General features: G+C 38.7%; 1 long non-coding RNA gene across 1 annotated transcript in view; it reads left to right on the top strand.

Moving 5' to 3' along the window:
• Positions 1–19,992, top strand: part of LOC116657105 — a 551,457-nt gene that overhangs the window by 174,864 nt on the left and 356,601 nt on the right. Inside the window, exon 3 of the long non-coding RNA XR_004312080.1 lies at positions 11,058–11,115. This is a non-coding gene — a long non-coding RNA (uncharacterized LOC116657105). The remainder of the gene's footprint in view (positions 1–11,057; positions 11,116–19,992) is intronic.

Raw genomic sequence — 19,992 nt, 5'->3', positions numbered from 1 at the left:
TTCACGGCATTGGTAGGGAGTCAGGTGTGTGCAGAGGTATGGAACAGGAAATGGAGTTAAGAAAAGCCAAATTTATCACTCTCTTCCACGTATTCCCATTAATACTTTGGTGAACTCATTAAGTGTAAACTCAAGTATATTACATTGTTTTCCCATCTGCTCCTTGAGACCAGGGACCTGGCTTTGTTCAGTTTTGCACGCCAGGGCTGGCACATTGCCTTCTCTCTTAATAGGCAACTGACATATATTTCATATATTTTTGAAGCTGAGTTGAAGGAACATGATGGCCATTGATGACGGCAAAATAACATTTCTTAATTCAAGAAATAAATGTCTAAATGAGGATTGTCAGATGGAGGTGGTAGGAGCGATCATTTTAGCAGAAGTCCTGTTGGTGAGGCTGAAATCACACCATGAATGAATAGACACCATCTTCCCCTTCCGTGCTTGCTGCTTCCTACCCTCCTAGACCCTGCACCACCTTGAAAGCTAATTTTGGAGTCATTGCTGTATCAGCTTTTGGTATTTTAGGATAGTTCTTTTTTTTTTCCAGGTTTCTCAGGGTTCCATAGCCTTTCCATAACGTAAAGGATTCTTCATATCTTGAATAAAGGTAGCTTGAAATTTCGTCTTACTGTCTAAGAGCTGTTCACATAACTTGTTGGGTTCAATAGGATTAGCATCTGACTAGGTCATTGCTTGAGGTTAAATAGAGAGGCAGTGCTTTAGAAGTCAACTATTCTGTATTGTGGCTGGTCTGCTTCACATGATGTCTCTGAGGCTGAGTATTCTCATTCACAAAATGGGGCTAGGTCATTGTATAGATTAAATGCAGGCATGAATGTAAGTGCTTGGTCCTTAATTATTAATTAAATTGATTAATGATAAATGAGTATTAGTTCTCAACACTTCCTTAAAATGATTGTAGTCCAGGGTCTTATTGGCTACACTGATGTAATTTATACATGAAGTACCTAAAATACGAACAAATAGAAACATGATACCAATTGAGACCCTAGTGATAGGACACCTTCTCCCCTCTTTCCCAACTGGTCCCTCCTTTTCCTTCATATTCTTCTCTCATTAGATACATGCCTCTGTCTCCAACCTGGAAAAGCAAGGAAGAGGCTCAGTGTCAGTGTCTGACAACCTGAGGAAGTCCCCACTCCAGCCTGTAGTGATGTCCCTTCTCTCAAGTGTTTGTTTTCATTTTCATTCAGCAACTAACATACTATGTTGTGATACCTCTTCTCTTGTTATTTAACTTCTCACGTGTTTATATTTTATCTCTTAAACTACTTTATGAGCTTCTCGGCACTCATTCAAACCCATATTTTGAGCACCTGCTGTGTGCTAGCCACTAGACAGGTAGTAGAATCAGGGGGTAGACACAGTCTCATTCCTCAAGTTGGCAGTCTGCTGTGGAAGGTGGACAGGTGAACAAGCAACTGTGATCGGTGTGGCATGTTTTTACAGGGGACAGAAAAGAGGTCACAGGAGCCAGATATCTTTATGCAATCCACAGTGCCTTGAGCTTAGTAGGTACTCAGTTTCTATTAATAGATTAGTAGTACCGTTTTACCTTGTTGGGAACTCCATGTAGTTGAAAATAGGCAATAGTATTATAGATTGGTGTCTCTCAGCTTGTGGTCAGGCTTCATTAGAGATTTCTCAGCAGGTCACGAGCCGGATGGACATCTCATTGCTGTCCAGTCAGCACCCACAGCGCTGCCCTCGCTAGGCTTACTTAGCCCAGGGTTGAGTGCCCACAGCCTCTTTGCTGCTCTGTTAACAGCTTAACCCAATGGCTCAAAGCTTAATACTGAGACTTGAGAATCTATCCATGTACTGGGGGATTCTCTTTATTTTTGTTGCCCAGTTCTTCCTGTTTTCATTGTTGTTTGCTTTGCTAGTGTTGATTTTAAAGAGATAGGCTTTATTTCTCAAGCAGAAATGTATTTCAAGGACCAGTGAAACAAAGGTGAATTCTGATTATTTTATGAGGGATTGAGGGAGGGTCATAGGTACCCCCAGAGGACCCACAGATGGACAAGTTTACAGGCCATGATACCCAAAATAGCAGGCCTTTTATTTATGACGCTCATTCCATGTGCGTGCAGTTCTCAGAGATGTTCCTTAGTGTACTTGCTCCTTCCCCTGGAAGTCTCAGACGTTTCCCACACACATCCAAGGGCAGTGTGCCTTCCATCATCCCTCAAACCACAGCATTCTGCAGGAGCAGATGACGAGGGCACGGGAGAGGAGAATTATGTTACTCTGATATTTTGTTCCTGACAGCCTTCCTTATGTGTGATGAAATATAAATAGTATAAACTGTGATTCACTACTAAACCTAGAAGAGAAATGACACTGAGATTCATTAATTAGTATTAAATTTAGTTTCCACGGTGATTGCAGGATTAGGGAGAGCTCACTCATCTGTAGTTAGCAATGCCACATGATCCCTGAAGAACTGTTATTCAGTTTTCAGTGACAGTATTAAGAAAAATATTAAAAATACTTTGTAGAATCATGAATGTAGCATTTGGTAAAGTGACTTTTTCCCCCAATGCCTTAAAAAAATCACGTGGCCCCATAATTACCTGAACTTCTTGACATACTAATTAACTCTGATTTAAAACAGCCATTACTTTTAGAGTTAAGCTTAGCGAACATTGTCTAATATTATTATGTGACCATTAATATGACTAGAGAAAAATGAGATAAGAAAAAGAAGAAGGCAGTAATTAAGATGAGTAATTTGGTAACAAAGTTGAACTAAAGCAGGTTGGTGACTCTTCAGCATGTGATAATGTACATTATTGGTATAATTTATCTTTCAAACTAAATGACTCTCCTTATCCCAAATCCCCTCTGTTAGATTTTTGTGTTTGTGGTTATTGGCAAGTGGTGTGATAGACTTCAGAATGAGTCCTGGCGAGTTATCACTCTGCACATTCAGGAATTTTGACCTCTGAATGTTTTATGAAACTAACTAGATTTAGGTGTTTTCCTAATAAGTAACAAAGGGGAAAATTCAGAATATGTTTATTGGGGAAAATAGAAGTTTTTTGCAAAATACAATAGAATCCAAGGCAAAATGTCCTTTCCTGCTCTTGAAAAGAGACACACATGTCAGCTATGTCAGAATCATATTGGAGATCAACGAAATCATGAATGTTTGCTGTGACTGAAAGCAACATTCCCCATTCATTCAATCATGAGTATACTTCTAATGATGAAGACATCCAATGTAAAAGCAGAAATTCAACAAACAATCTGGATATTTTACCTGAGTGGTTCCATCATGTGGATATAAAATCATACATTCAATAAATTTGTTCATGCCTTAGATAAGAGCTTATTAAGTGCTGGCATCATTATAGGTGCTAGAGATTCACCAAATAGACAAACTCCTTATGTTCAAATAGCCTGCATTCTAATGGCAAGAATCAGAAAACAAATCAATTAACTATAAATAAAATATCAGATTGTGATAAGTGCTCTGAAGCAAAAAGCAGAATGATGACAGAGAGAGTGAGTGGAGGACTGCTTTAGATAGAGATGCCAGGGAAAGTGAGTCTGAAGAGGTGGTATTTAAGCTCAGATCTAAATAATATGAATGAACAGGTTAGAGGGGAAGAACAGATTATGGAGGGAACACAGTGCAAAGTCTCAGGCAAGCGTGACCTTTATGTGTTCAAGGAACAAAGAGAAGGCCAGAGAGGTTGAAACCCAGTGATTGAGGGGATGATGGTATAAGCTGAGATCTCACAGGTAGCAGGGGCATGTGATGTAGTGCCTTCCCAGTCGTGGTGAGGATTCAGTCCAAGTGCAGTAGGAAGCTCTTAGTGGGCCTTAATCAGAGACTGGCGTGATGTGACTTGTATTATTAAAGACTGGTTGGTTGCTGGGGAAGAACTAGTTAGGAGGCTCTGGTGAAGACTGGACTGAAGTGGGTTGGAATGGAGAGACAGAGAAATAGGTGGATTCAGGGCATGTTTTAGAGATGGCATTAATAGCTCTTACTGAGGAAGTGGGTGTTGAGTGGCAGAGGTCAAGGGTGATCCTTAGGTTTTTAGCTTAAGCAACAAGGTGAATGGTGTAGTGCCTGTTACTGAGATGGGGGAAGGCTGGGAGGAGAGCATGGGTTTTTGTTTTTTGCGGGGCGGGGGTGAGGTAGGGGAGGTACTAGGAAAGATAATAGCAGATAGGAGTAAATTATTGTTTTAAACATGTGGAATTCCAAATGCTTATTAGATGTCTAATCATCTGTGCAGTTTTCTAGAGTACAGTGATACAGTATATACCTGTATCGCTGAGGAACAGATTTGGTCTCAGTTAAGAAAATAAACAAATAGAAGTGACTTAAACAGATAGGGGCTGAGTTTCTTCACGTGCAGAGATGTGGCACAGAGATGGTGCTCAACTGTGTCATCAAAGACGCCTAATCTTTGTAGTCCTCTACTCTGCCTATTCTTAGCTTTTTGGTCATTGCCTGTGACTACAAGACAGTGGCTGCAGCTCTAGACTCCAGTGTCCACATTTAAGCCAAGATGAAATGGGAAGAGTGGTGCCAGAAAAGTTTTTCATTTTTCTTTTTTTTTAACTAAGAAAGCAAAAGTTTTCCTTTAGAAGCTCTCATCAGAGACTTGCACTTATTCTCATTGACCAGAACTGTGTCACGTGGCAACTGTTAAGCTGCAAGGGAGCCTGGAAAAGAGAGTATTTAGCTGGGCACATTGATGCCCTGTACAAAGTTAGGATTGTGTTAGCAAGAGAGAATGGGTACTTAACACTGGATAGGCAATTAACAATGCCTGCCATTCCAGGATATTCAAATTTAGAACGTCTGGGGGAAGGAGAAGGTGGGGAGACTGACGGTGCGACACATTCTAACAGAGGCTAGGGCTGTATAAAAGCCACCGTAGACATAAGGAGACAGCTCAAGAATGGACTGAGTGGGGCTTCCTGTTCCTCCTCAATTCTTACAAAATATCTTTCTATCACCATTTACCTCATGACAGATTAATGGAAGCAACAGACGTGGGTCACTCTGCCTTCAGAGACTGCCCTTTAGGCACCTCTGTATGGAATAAAGTAGCATATTATTTTCAAAGGTAACTGTAAAGGTCTTCACTTTCTAAAATGTCATAATTTCCCTTATTTGGGGACCCCATGTATTCTTGGAGTCAGAATGGTTTTGGGTAACATAGCTTTCTCCAGTTGCTGGTTGAAATGATCGTTTCTGCACACACACACACACACACACACACACACACACACACACACACCAAACCCCTCCAGTTCTATCCCACATCAGGCTCACTGCCATGCTCATCACACAGGTCAGAACAAGAGTGGAGAGCAGGCCTAGTTATCTTGAGCTTGGATATAATACAGTGTGTCACTCCCCATTATGGAAATTATCATTAATTATTAACAGGAACATCGTTGACATGATGCACTGTCTACATTGTCACTGCCAAGAATGGGACAGTGAGTAATGGATGCCCCTTGGATGGAATACAGCAAAGTGCAAAGTAGAAAGGAAGCTCAGAGATTTAGAAAAGAAGCACAGAGCATCACATGCCTTGGTGTCTCTCCCTCTCTTTCTTTAAACATACACACACACACACACACACACACACACACACATGCTCTAAAAAGTGAAAAAATAGTCATTTACCAAGTTGGAAACAAACACAGTATATTCTTAAATTCTAGAAAACAAGACATTTTGTGCTTCCTTTTTGTTTTCATCTAATCCTTTGAACCTGGTATTATATGTAGGGTCTGCTCAAGACAAAGTTAATCTTTGGAGCTATCTATTTCTTTAATGTACTTTTTGACATGCTTTTAGGGCAGTATTTTCTATGTGTCTGGGGCCTCTCCGGGTGTATGCTGCGCCTTTGAACTTTCCCAACTAACTTCCCCCCCAACCAGCATCAGAACAAGAACTCCAGAGGTGTGTAGTCAGAGTTGGTGTAGAGGCTTACTCACGCTATCAAGAACCTAGACTCCTTCTAGACTCTGCTTCACCATCCTTGACTTGACTGTTTCTTCACAGTTGCAGCATAGCTGCTACAGCTCCAAACATCCCATCCACATTCAAAACAGAAAGTAGGACAAAGAGTGATACCAACAGCATTATTTATTAAAAAGCTTCCCCATAAATTCCCAAACTATAAAGAAAGCTGGGGAAAAGAGTATTTGGTTTAGCAGAACTTGAGATCTAGAAGCTAGAACAAAGGAGGGACTGGATTAATGTCCCCACTTAGCTTGATGATAACTATATTGATGATCACGAGTCGTGGGTGACAAATTCATTCTACCACGTCGACGGCAAGTGACCCTTCCAGCACAGATGCATATCACAGTGGGAACACTAGGCTTGAAGGCAGCCTGGTGAGGGATGTGGGTCCTTTCAAGTCAGACCTTGTAAACTTCTGCTGTGCATAAGATTAGAGCTTCCACCATGACTTCATTTTCTATGAACTTTGGCAATAAATCAGTGGCTCCTATTCAGGGTCTTTGGGAGCATCTGTCACCCTGAGAAAGGCAGGAAAGATATCTGCTCCCAGAGTCCATCTTTTTTCTAAAGGAGGATGTAATACTCTGACACAGGGCATAATATTTGCTCTTAGCTGGAAGCAGGCAATTAACACTATTTTATCATAAAATGTCAAAAACAATGTTAATATAATCATCTGGGTTAAAATAAAAATAAAAACTGCCACTATATTCAGAGCAGCACTGGCATTCTTTCCTCATGAACTAAAGGTTATTTATTCCTGTCCTTTCACCTCCTCACACTCCTTTTTAAACTGGTGTTATCTGTGTGAAAGCTGTATCTGGTTATTAAAATCATCACGGATCTTCTTTGGTTGTTTTTTCCCTTATTTAAAAAAATGTGGTATAATTTATATACAGTGAATTCCTCAGATCTTAATTATACCATTCAGGAAATTTTACTGAACGTATGTCAAGGCACAGAACATTTATACCACCCCAGAAAGTTCCTTTATGCCCCTTTCCCATCATTCCTACCCCCTCTCTCCTCACAGAAGCAACCACTAATCTGATTTCTATCACTAAATGTTAGTCTTCCCTATTTAGAATTTCATATAAATGGAATCATTCAGAATCTCTTTTTATTTAGTCGGTTGGTTTCTTTCACTAAACATAATAAGTTTTGAGATTGATCCATGTTGTTACATGGGTCTGTAAATTGTTCCTTTTTATTACTTCTTAGTATTTGATTGTATGGATGTACCACAATTTATGTACCCAATATCCTGATAATGGACAACTGGTTTGTGTCCAGCTTTGGGCTACTGTGAACAGAGCTGCTATGAACATTTGTGTACAAGGATTTTTGTGTACAGATATTTTGATTTCTCTTCAGTAAAGAATTAGAATTGCTGTGTTATAGGGTATTTTAAAGAAATTTCAAAACAGCTTTCCAAAGTTGTATCACTTTATACTTTCACCAGAAATGTGTGAGAGTTCCAGTTGCTCCATATCCTCACTAATATTTGAGATTATGTGTATGTTTAATTTATACTGGGTGAGTTTTGGTATTTCATGATTTTACTTTGTGTTGCACTGATGACCAGTAATATTAAATACGTTTTCATGTGCTTATTGGCTATGTGCATATCTTCTTCTATAAATTATCTGTTCAATAGTTTTGCCTGATTTTTTATTGAGTTGTCTTTCTATTATTGAGTTGCAGGAGTTCTTTATATATTCTGGATACAAGTTTTTTGTCAAGTAAATGCTTTGTGAATATTTTCTCTTAGTCTATGGCTTTACTTTTCATCTCCTTTACAGTGATTTTGATAAGCAGAACCTTTAATTTAAATAATTCCAAGTTGTCAAGTTTTTCTTTTATGTTTCATGCTTTCTATTTCTTCTCTAAGAAATATCGCTTACCTCAAGTTCACAAAGATACTCTCCTATTTCTTCTAATGGCTTTATTGTTTTTACTTTCATGTCTATGTTTTGTTTCACCTCAGATTGATTTTTCTGTCTATGGTGTGAGGTAGAGGTCCAGCTGTTTTTTCTTTACTCAGCTGTGCAATATGATAATACTTGGAAAATCTGGTAAGCTTTCAAAATCAGAGATAGTCTTGGTTTCTGGTGCCCTCACCTATGGCTAGTGGGATAGAGAATGTGTATATTTTAGTGACTAAGAACATGTTGGGATCACTTCCAGTTGCTATGTGATGTTTGCAAATTAATCATCTCTCTGTATTTCTTTATTTATAAAATAGCAGTATCTGGTCATAGATAGTTCATATTAATTTATTCATATTAATTTTCTGTCTGTAAAGTAACAGTTGTACCTGTCTTAAGGGGTTAATATGAAGATGAAAAGAATTTGTGCGTGTGAAGTACTTGAAAAAATACATATATACATAATACATATTTAGATATAAATTATTATATATAGTATTATATATGATGAAATAATATATAATATTATATATTTATGTAATGAAATGATTAAATTTCCCCCCTTGATCTTTCTTCTAGACTGGCCATCATTGAGTGCTTACTATGGGAGAACCTGTGTTGGGTACTAGATACGGCACAGTAAACAGGACAGATGTGATCCCTGCTCTCCTGAAGCTTTCAGTTTCGTGTAGGAGAAAGGCATTAAGCAATTCCGAGTAGTCAGGGAAAGCCTTTTGGAAGAAGTGAAATTTCAAGTGGGCCAGAAAAGAAGTGTATGGAACAATCTAATTGACAGCTCATTAAGAACAGGAATTACATATGCATATTATTCCCCCCAACATCAGGCTGAGTGATGGCCTAGAGAAGATTAAATGCTCTTTGAGAATCTATGTCACTAAAGGGGAAAGAGGTAAAAAACAGTGCCTGCGAATTAGGTGTTTCCTGAATGAATGATTGACTGAAGGAATGAAAGAAATATATTTACGGGGCACCTAAAACACTAGGCAGCATCAAGATATGGTGGGTCTCTCAGATGTCAATCCTGAGTTTCTCATTCATTCAAGACATATATTAGGAGACTATTGTGTGCCTCAGTTACTAAGACAATGCCTGAATCCCTTCTCCTCCCAGAGGAGTCAGGAGGGCTGCCCTGGACAGATTCTTGCAGCTGGAGTGAGCATGGATGGTACAGGCAGAGGAAGAGTCTCTTACCTGAAGCTGTAGGATTTGCTGAAATCAGAGGAGGCTTCCTACAGAGGAGGGTGTGGAGGCCTGTAAGCCAGAGGAGGATAACCTAGACAACTCTGTACACTAAAGAGGAGAATGGGAGCAAGGGAGCCAAGAGCAAGCAGGTTGGGTCATTGCAAGTTCATCCTGGACCAGTGGCCATGCCTGCTCACTTCATCTTCACTCAGGTCCGGCAGGGCCACCTGTGTCTGAAGTTCATCATGCAGTGTGGGAAAAAATGGAGGAGAGAAAGAAGCAAATGGGGGAGCTCTGTTGAAAGCCACCTAACAGATTATTCTCTAGTATTGCCTGGAGAAGGGGGTACATGAGCTAAATACTGAAGTATCCTATGAATTCTCTGAGTGAAAACAAGTGTAAAGAACAGAAGGAATGCTTGGAAGAAGTGTGAGAGAACATGGAATATTGCTTCTCTAATAATTTGTCCTGAGTCTGACATCTATGAATGCTAGCATCTCTGACTTTTTTTCCTTTTTTTAAAATTGAAGTATAGTCAATTTACAATGTTGTGTTAATTTCCAGTGCATAGCATAGTGATTCATTTATACATATATATATTCTTTTTCATTATAGGCCACTACAAGGTATTGAATATAGTTCCCTCTGCTATACAGTAGGGCCTTGTTGTTTATCTTTTTTAGATATAGCATCTCTAAATTTAGCTGGACCATTTTGGGAGGTAATTACATTTTTGGTCTGCACTGCCTCTTGGGATAATGAATTTCCATTAGGCTTCTGCTCATTGTGAAAGACATACTTCCTTTTATTTGTTCCAAATTTCTCTAAGTGCTTCCTAGTTTAATATTCCCTTCCTATTGCTACATTTTCCTTTTTAGCCTAAATTAAGGCTCAAGCTTCATAGAGGTGCACCTAAAATGTGTGTGTGTGTATATATATACATATATATATGGAATTTTTAAAAATTGGGCTACATTTATTAAAGTAGAAAATGAAAATTAGCTTACTTAAGGAGGAAATAGAAAATAATTTTACTTGAAATATATTTAAGATTGTAAAGTTTTATGTAAACTTTTATAAAGTTCAAAAACTAAAGGACAGTCAATTATATTTTCTCTTTGGAAAATAATCAATTGTTAAAGAATTAAGTCTTAAAAGAGAAGATCTGCTTTTTATTTACATATTTAAATAGATTTGTTTCAAAATGTGTCATTCAAGAAATAATGGTGAGAATCAAGATTACCATGAAGCTTACATGGGATTTTGAGTTAACCACCCAAACTAATTAAGCAAAATTATCCTAATTTGTTTATTATGTTAATGACCTGAATTAATTTATAGTAATTTAGCATGTATTACTAAAGATTTATTATGTTTCCTACTAAATGACTTAAGAGCTATAAATCCCATGGTTAAATGTAATTAGTGGAGACATATTTATCGAAAGGGATAATTACATCTGATAAAAGTTCTTCAGTTAGGCTTAATTAAAACAGATTATTCCCCCATAAATGAAAAGTAAATATGGTAATTACTGGGTAGATTTTCATAGCAAAAATGAGTATCTCAGCATTTAAATTTTCTGAAAGGGGTGGTAAAGCAAACTACGTTACTGATTACTTCCCAATAAAGTATGATTAATAATCCCTGGGAAACAGGCATTTTCTAGGAGTAAACATTTTGCTACTAAATTACTGAAGGGGGAATTCTGCTTAGGAAAATCTATCATTAACTCAGTGCTAAAGTGGACTGTGGCTATTTTTGAACATAATGAATTATGTTTTAAAGAAATTTCATTTTTTTTCTTGTGAAGATTATATCTTGCTCAGCTAAATAGCAGTGTTAGGGAAAAAAAATGACTGTTAATCACTCTGAATCATTTTTTCCTACAGTAACCGGGGCTGGACATGGTTATTTCAAGACCTGACACTCAGAACGTGTTCAAGATATGTAAGTACACATGGAGAGTTTACTTTGTAAACTTATATTTTAGTTACAGGTGTGCATGCATATTAAAGTGTTAAACTATATATAGGGCATATTTTAGATTATTTTATATATAATCAGTATTTTTCCAATAGAAGCACTATTACTGAAAAATTCCACTTTACCTTTTTAAAGCACTTTCAGTACATTGTTAGTTCATTAGATCATTCTGTCCCCTAAGGAAGCAGATAAAGCGGGGGTTATTGGCTTCAGAGAGGCCAAGTTCAAAGTCACACAGTTAATTAGTTAGATAACTTAGGACTTGATATTTTGACCTTAGTGCATCATTTTTCCTGCAATATCATTAAGGTATAGAAGTATCTGAAAATGATGAGAAGATGGGGTTGGCTACAGGCTACTGTTAAGTACAAACTGGTACGTACAAACTCATCTCTGTAGCGTGGCCATTTGGAAAGTGTTAAGTTCATAGTACGGTTTTAGTGTTAAAACAAATGGTAAAACAAACAAACCTGGTATGGTGGGTCCCCTTTAGAGGAGAGTAGCCAGGATGACTATCTACAGACCAGATGATCAGTGGCATGCAGTGGTTTGCAAATGGACAGTTTTTAGAAGGATGAAGGCAGACAGGCCACCTTCTCCCACTATCTGCCACTTGGTGGAGCCGAAACTTATATTCTGGCTGTTCTGATAGTCTCACTCCTAGGTTTTTGCCATATTTAAATACGTGCCTTTCCCTGGAGACCTCAAAGTATTATCACGGACAGGATTGCATTTCTCCTTACAATATACTTTTGCATTCTATATAGCTCGGGTGATTTATCAAAGTCAGTAGCTTTGGCTAATATGTGTTCTGTCCTCCCAGAGTTACATAAATGCCTAAGCACAGGAGCTGAGAGAAACCCATGCTGCGAGTGCTATAAAACTGAAGGACTTTTAAGAAAGATCTCAAGCAGAGGCTCTCTTCTTTTGTGCGTGGCTTTGAAAGGGCTGTTTTGTTCTCCTCCCACCCAAGATTAATTGAATTAATATTTTTAAATGTATACCGAATGCTACACGTTAGGCAATTTCATTTTAATCAACATCTGCAATTCATTTCAGAGACCTGTTTAATTTGTATTGTTGAAAAATGTTGGGTTGTATTGGTCCAATGCAACTGAAGGACATTGCAAACATTTTCACAAAATATAGTGTAAGTATTAATATAACAAACCCAAAGAGTGTCTCGATTCTTTGGACATATTGGAAATTGAGTAGTACCATTTGTGGTGCCTCTATGTGAATTCACCCTGTGACTCTCAGGGCATTTTTTTTTTTTAACGTAGAGATGTTGGCTATATTTGCAGAACTGGTAACTGAATCCTTAAGAATTTTAATTGTGTGCATAAAAGCCACACCGAATCAGACATATACCTGCGACTGGGACTGTAAGTGTCAGGTGCAAATTCAGTGCATGTGAGTGAGGATAAACAACTTTCTGACCAAAACCCCCCTGTATTTTGAAAAGTTAAAATGTGACTTAAAAGACTTCAATTACTGATGAGTTATTTGAGGGCAGCATTGTGCGTGGGGAAAGCCTGATAAGCGCTTTGGTTAGAAGGAGTAGGTGAGCGTATACAACTTCTATCTGTGCCAACCCCCCACCCCTGTACCTGTGCATCAGGGTTCCATGGCTTTTTCATAAGAAATCTAACTTTATTCATGTAAAATGATGACAGTTAAATAAATACAAGAATTTCCGTAGGGGTTGTAGAGTCGTATCATGGTCAAGGGTAGGAAATACAGAGCCAGAGAGCCTTGGTTCAAGTGTGGTTTCGCCAGGTATCAGCTGTCTGCTCTTGGATAAAGTTCCCAAACACCCTATGCCTTGTTTTCCTCATTTGCAAAATATGGGTAATGTTAGTGCCTACTTCATAGGTTTGTGTGACAGTTAAGCAATTTTAGATATCGTTATTAATCCAGATAGATTTAGGATTAGATTTATTTACATTTGGCTGATGTTTACATGTTCCTGCAAGATTTTGTGTTCCGAGGTACAGGTATACTTTTTGGGCTCGACTTAATATAATATATGCTAAATGATGTGAACAGGTTGCTTTTGGCTCCAGACTGAATGCATCCGGCTGACATTCATTATTCTGTTACATTACCCTGTTATCCTGACAGCTTTCATTATTCTGTTACATTACCCAACTGTCCACAGGGCTTTCACTTTGAGTAGGATGTGCACCTGGTAAGTTAATGGTATGAATGATTATTAACAAAAGAAATCTGTGTCCACCAAAAGCTACCATGTGCTGAGTGTCCAGACAAGAGCCCCATTTTTGATCCATTTTGCTCTCCTGCTTTATATTCATGATTTACTTTAGTATATTTTGATTCTGAATTCCAAAGGATCAATGTCATTATCCTTAAAGTAAATAAAGTATGTCTAATCTGCTCTACTTTTTCATAGAAGATAAACCAGTTTTTGGAGCTTTTTTCTTTGCATTTGCTCATTGACTTTGGAAACAGCAAAAATTAATGACAGACCATGGTTTGCAGCCTAAGGATATAGTCTCAACTGTTGCCTATAACATTTTAATATTATCTTCAAATTTGACTAAATCATCCACTAGTTAAAAATAGACATTTCAGTTGAATATTTTTTCTTCTTTAATCACTAACCCTTTCCTGTAACTGCCTTTACAGTCCAAGACAGTAGGTAAACCCCCTCTCTCCAAGGGAAAAATGCCCAATACTTCTACAGGTTAAGGAACTGATTAGTTATTCATGAATTTGAAAATGCGTTATGCATTGATTTATTTATCCTTTCAAAGTTCAGCTTCTGTCTCTGGGATGCTTTTTCCCCAATCTAATTTTTTTAAAACAAAATCCAAATACATAGAGCGTGACTGAATACCACTTACCAGGGAATCATGACCTCTTGGTGTTTTTATTTCTTTAAGGTGAAAGTAAGGAGCATGTGGATTCTTTTTTTTTAGCTCTATAATTCCGTCTAAACTAAGTGCTTCCATTTTAAATATGAAATTACTGCAGTGACTTTCCCTAATGTTAACAGTGGAGTATATGAAGGGGAAAGAATGTGCAATTTGTTAAAAGTAATTCCAACTGTTTTATTGCCTTCCAATCCAAGATAATTGCATATAAAGAAATTCATTTAAATTATTGACATTAATTCACTAACTAGAACTTTAAATAATAATTTCATGAAAAAGAAAATTCAGTGAAGTCCCAGAAATAAACAAGATTTAACAACTTATTAGAACTGTTTCTAATTCATTTGATTTAGAAATTCATTCATTATTATGAATCAAAACCACATTTCTGTAATTTTGGCAGCAACAATTTTCTTTTTACAGAGTATGGAGTTAAAATATCATGTATAAGATGGGGCTTAGTAACTATATATTTTAGCTCTTATTAAAACAACTGTATGGACAAATAAATTCTTTCCTCTTGTTTTTGTTCTTTATACGGTCTATTTTCAGAACTTGTAAACTGAGACCTTATCATAACACATTCACTCCAGAGAAGGAGCCTGTGGTCATTTTGTGATTCTTTCATTTTATTCAACAAGCATTTAAGCACCTACTATGATAGTCACGTTTCCAGGCGCTGGGATACGGTGCTGAGTGCAAACTGATTCCTGTCCCCATGGGGTGTAACAGGTGAGAAAGGGAGACAAACGAAAAAACATATATAAAGTCATCTCAGTGAGTGCAGAGTCCTGTGGGAAAAAATGAAGCTAGAGATGGGGACTGGAGTGGTTTGTGGGGAAAAGGCCACAGAGGGAGGTGTCTCTGAGGAGATGACGGTTAAGCCAAAAGATGGGAAAAACCAACCATCGGGGGATGTGTGGTCCCAGCACTGAGGCAGGGATCACCTTGGTGCATTTGGGAACTGGAGAAAAGCTCATGTGGCTGCAGCACAGTGAGAAGGGGCAGTGACAGGAGGTATGTCAGGAAGATCAGCGGGTGCTGGTGGGCCTGTGGTAAGGAGTCTAGACTTTATTCTCAGAGTCATGGAAACACATTGGGAGTTTTGAGTAGATGATTGACCTGTGAATGGATTTACCTTTTAAGATCATTCTGACTCTCAGGTGGAAAATGGAGTTGGCAGGGGAGGGACAAGAATGAAAGCAGAGTGTAAGACAGCCCCTGAACAAGAGGCTCATTGTTGTAACTGTCTCTACCCAGCAGCTTCATTTACAGAGACAGCATGGCTCCTGGTCTGACTTCATAGTAACAGACATTGTTCAGAAAAGCTGGGAAATATTTGGAACCTACTTCCCTCTGATCTCCAAGCAAGGGCCATTTAACTGCAGAAGGGTGAGAGTAATCTTGACCCCCAGGATGAGCAGGACATGACACTGAATCAAGCCCGTTTTAATGTTACTCTTGCCTTGATCATGTGCCACTATTCTCCAAGAGGAACAACGCTTATGCTTAGCCTGATGAGTTCCTCCCAGGCAGACACAGTAAACTGGTTAACTTGTGAATCTCAAAACCTTTCATTGGTTCCTGGCACATGGAAGTGCTGACTGGTTGAAAGAACCACCACATACGATGTAACTGAGCTTCGATCTCTACTCCAGCTGCTAACGCAAGGGTGTGTTTCATCTTGTGTCTCAGTCCTATCATGAAACTCTGTTTGTAACACTCTCTTCTTCAGTGTTTAGTACCTGCTCAGGTCTGAACCATCGTCTTGCCTCTAACTTTTCTTTCAGGGAAGTGAATCTCAGTCATGGCTTCCTGGATATCCCTGACTGCTGGCCACCTTGGGTTTTTTCTTCCTTCCCTCCCCTTCCTCCTGACCAGCAGACCTATCTGACACTTTTCTTTCTAACCTCATCAGGAGCACTGCAGGTACCTGGCAGGTCCTATGAGACTCCTTGCTCTCCAGGTCTGCAGACATCTGACCTGACTCACAGCCAGCCCAGCCTCTGGTCCATCAAGTCCATTCTAATGGGACACAGTCTAGAATAGTAAATTCAGTAATAGGGTCATAACTTTTAAATTGGTATTTCTGTTCAGGCTTCTACAGTGAAGTGACCCTGTAAATGAACAATTTTCTTCAGTCCACATGCACTACCCAAGATTGATGAGTCATATTTATTCTCAACATTAACAAATATTTTCAAATGGAAGCATCAGAATTCACAGCTGAGCTCTGTTCTATGACCCATGGTTTGAGCAGAAAAGAATTTCATATGAAGAAATTCCAAGGCCAGTTTTCAGAATAGGTCAACACCTGCAATTTCAAGACACATTCATTTTTGAGACTGGGAAGGGGGTAGGAAATAAAGAACAAGGCAGAGAGAATTCCCACTGAAGCTTCTCTCTTGAGTTGACCCATGAGAAAATATTTAACCTTTTGAATAGCAGTGGAAAGACTGGGCAGGGAATGAATAAATTGCCAGGACTATGGAAGACCAGGTAGCTGTCTGAGCATTCAGAAGAAGTTCTAGTTCAATTTAGCAAGCTCACAGAATGGTTAAGAGCTTGAGCTCCGGAGACTGACTTTCTGAGCTCTTAGTGCTGCTAGCTGCTAGATGTGTGACCACGGACAACTTACTGAACTTCTTTGTGCCTCAGTTTCCTTGATAAAAAATTGGGATGATAATAGTACCTCACTATCAGGATTATGAGGTTGAAATGAGTCAATCATTCTAAGCGTTTAAGCACAGAGAATGGCACAGCAAGTGGCAGCCTTGGGCTTTGCTGTCATCATTCCCGTACCTTCCCCATCTCCGGTGCTGTTGCTCCAGACCACACCACAGTTGTCACCTGGAATATGGCGTGTGTTGGACAATAGTACTACAGGAGACCCTTCATCAGTCATTCAGCATCTGCCCTTGCCTCACTTAAACCCTTTCCTCTCAGCACAGCCCGAGCTACCTTTTATGAATGAGCTGATGTGTCACTTCCAGGTGAAAATCCTTACAGTCGTTGCCCATAACTGTAGGATCAAGTCAGACTCCTTCATCAAGCGGTGCTATTATTTAAAGCAGCCGATCCATACTCGACCATGTGGTCCTAATCACAATCTCTGTAACTTGTTAATGGTCTGATCATTTAATGTGTGTCTGTGACCTCCCTAATCTGGTCGGGGAAGAGTCTTCTGTTCCATTTCTAGTGTCTAGCACAGTGCCTGTCACTTGGCAGGTGCTTAGTAAATATTTGTTGAGATATCCACGAAGTATGAAGAAGAATTGTTGAATGAATGGACGTTACCAATTCTAAAGAGAGTATGAGACAACTTTGATGCGTGGTACAATGGAAATTTCCCTTATGGTTGAGTCTTACATAGTTTTGATGTAAGCTCTTATTTTAATTCTTTATATCTGTCACATAGTGGGAATGGAATGGGGAAAAAAAAGACAGAGATATCAGAAGGAAAGAACAGTCACAAAAGCAAATTAAATTATTGAAAAACACAAAATAGTTCTACTTAACATTTAAAGGATGTGATTTTGAAAAACTAGTGGTTTTTTTTCCTTTTTTGCCAAGTTTCTAATGTATTTTGAATTTCAAGTCTGCTGATAATGTTTTATGGTGAAGGCATTTTCTTTTATTTTTCTACCTTTTTCAAAAAAGCTTTAGAGTCTACAGTTATGCCCAGCATAAATAGGGGAAAACATGTAGGCCAAATTATTTTCTTTACAACACTAAAAACCAGTACCCTCTGCCTAGAGATTATATAAATTTCTAAATTTTGTCTTTTGTTTATATATTAAGTTTTTGATTAACAAATAAGTGGTATCTACTAATTCATTTATTCTCTTATTCATTTGTCCAAAAAAGATTTACTAAGTTCCTAATGGACCAATCATCATGTTAGGTTGGGCTAAACTTGCACTTGAGGTGCAAAGCACATCTTAATGAGTGACACATACTTGCTGGTAATTTTTAAGTAGCAACTCTTTTTTGCTGTAAATTCAAAATGCGCAACACCTTTTAAATTCCTTGTTCACTCTTAGCATTTTAAAGCTTAAAGTAGTCAGTGTGTGTGTGTGTGTGTGTATTGAGGTGGGGCTGGGAGAGATTAGAAGAAACGTCAGTTCCCTCTTTGAACTGGAAGTATTTGTACGGCACACTGCTGAGCAGCGTCACTGGTGACCACGTAGTCCAGAGTAGCATAAGGCACAGCTGTTCCCCTTCCCTTGAATAATTTCCTAAGGGAAAGAGCTGACTCTGTTTCTTTCAGCTGTATTCCTTTGGATGCAGATATGCTGAAATCCAAGATTTTTTAAGCTTGAAATGAGTGGGCAAGTTAATCGCTCTTACCTTTAGTACTGTAGAAAATCCTCAAGTGCATGGTACAGACCTCTGATCCAGAGTAAGCAATGCTTAAATCTAGCATCTGGGTGTTACAGCTGTCTCTAGACGTCTCCCGCAGCCTTGACTCTTGATGACTTCAGGTGGCGCTGAGCTGAATTACCCTCTTGCTGGTGAGGGGGTTTCTTGCTCAAACACATGGTAGAAACTGTCAAGTTTCCTTCTCCCCAAATAACCTAATCATATGCCCTGACATTACTTAAACAGTGATAGAATTTTGTTGAAGCACATGGTTTGACAAGCAGCCAGAATAGATAATGGGCATCCCATGAGGAGTATTGTGGTGAAGTTGACGAAGATAATTTTCAGTAATTGAAGCTGTGGCTGTGGATTACCCCACTTGCATTTCAACTCACCAATACAGTCAAGTGCTGGAAAAGGGCAGTGCTCAGTGGTTGACAGTCTTTAGCATCCCCGAGAATCTCCTGTGGAACTTGTTGGTTCAGATCAGCAGTGGTATCATCCCCCAACCCCCTGCCCAAAGATGCATCTTTACTAGGTCGGAGCTGGGGGCCGGGACTTTATCTGGTGAGCAAGCATCCCAGGATATAGTAACTTAATACCAGTGCTGGCAATGGGGTCTTCCCTAAAGATAGATTATTTTATTACATATTTGTATTATAATGCATATATTATACATCTATTACATATAAAATATCTCCCTCTTTGCACTGGCTATCAGGAAGCTGAAAAGAGTAACGGGAATACCTCCCATTTGCTTTTTATTTTAACGCCATCTCATTTGAGTTAATGAGAGACAGTATAGCCAAGTGGTTAAGAGTATGGGCTGTAGATCCAGACCCCCAGCTCCAAATACTGGCCTCATCACTACTGGTTTGTGACATTAGGCATCTCATTACCTTTTCTGTGCCTCAGTTTTCAAATTAGTGAAACTGGAATAGTAGTCAAGGATCATAGAATCATTGTCAGAATGAAATAAAGCAATACGTGCAAAGTGCTTAGAGTAGTGCCTGCCACATGGTTATCACCCGTGTGTTTTTTTTAATTACATGTGTGTTGTTATTTACTCCCCACAACAATTCTGTGACATGTCTATTATAAGCCTTGGGGTAGAAAAAAGCTGGAATTCAGGAAGGGTTGGTAACTTGCCTGAATTTTCCCATTAAGTGGTCTGAATTCTGTCTGCCTGAATCCAAATCTTTTGTCTGTTCCAGCAGATCACAATGTTTCCTGTGCTGTCAGAGATCAAATTAATGCATGTCCCCCCATCTTAGCCAATCTAGTTATAATATTTATAGCTCCACTCTCTCGGTATGGTTTCTGATACCTCCTTTCCATTGCTTTTGATTGCATTATCTTCTACATCTTTCATTGTAAGCTGTCTTGAATGTTTTTTTGAAAATAGGCAGGGAATAATTTTCAAATAAAATAAATATATCAAGGCAACTACTCAGCATGTGTGTCGATTGCTTGAGTAAGTGGCCACATAAGTGCACTAAGACTGAAAGTAAAAGGGTGTGTTTGGATTTGAGACCAAGGCGAGCATGCTATTATTTTTGCAAAAGCTCCTCTCTACAGAGAA

This window comes from Camelus ferus, chromosome 17, assembly GCF_009834535.1.
Source record: "Camelus ferus isolate YT-003-E chromosome 17, BCGSAC_Cfer_1.0, whole genome shotgun sequence".
Classification (NCBI taxonomy): domain Eukaryota; kingdom Metazoa; phylum Chordata; class Mammalia; order Artiodactyla; family Camelidae; genus Camelus; species Camelus ferus.
This window is presented reverse-complemented; position numbering and strand designations above follow the sequence as displayed.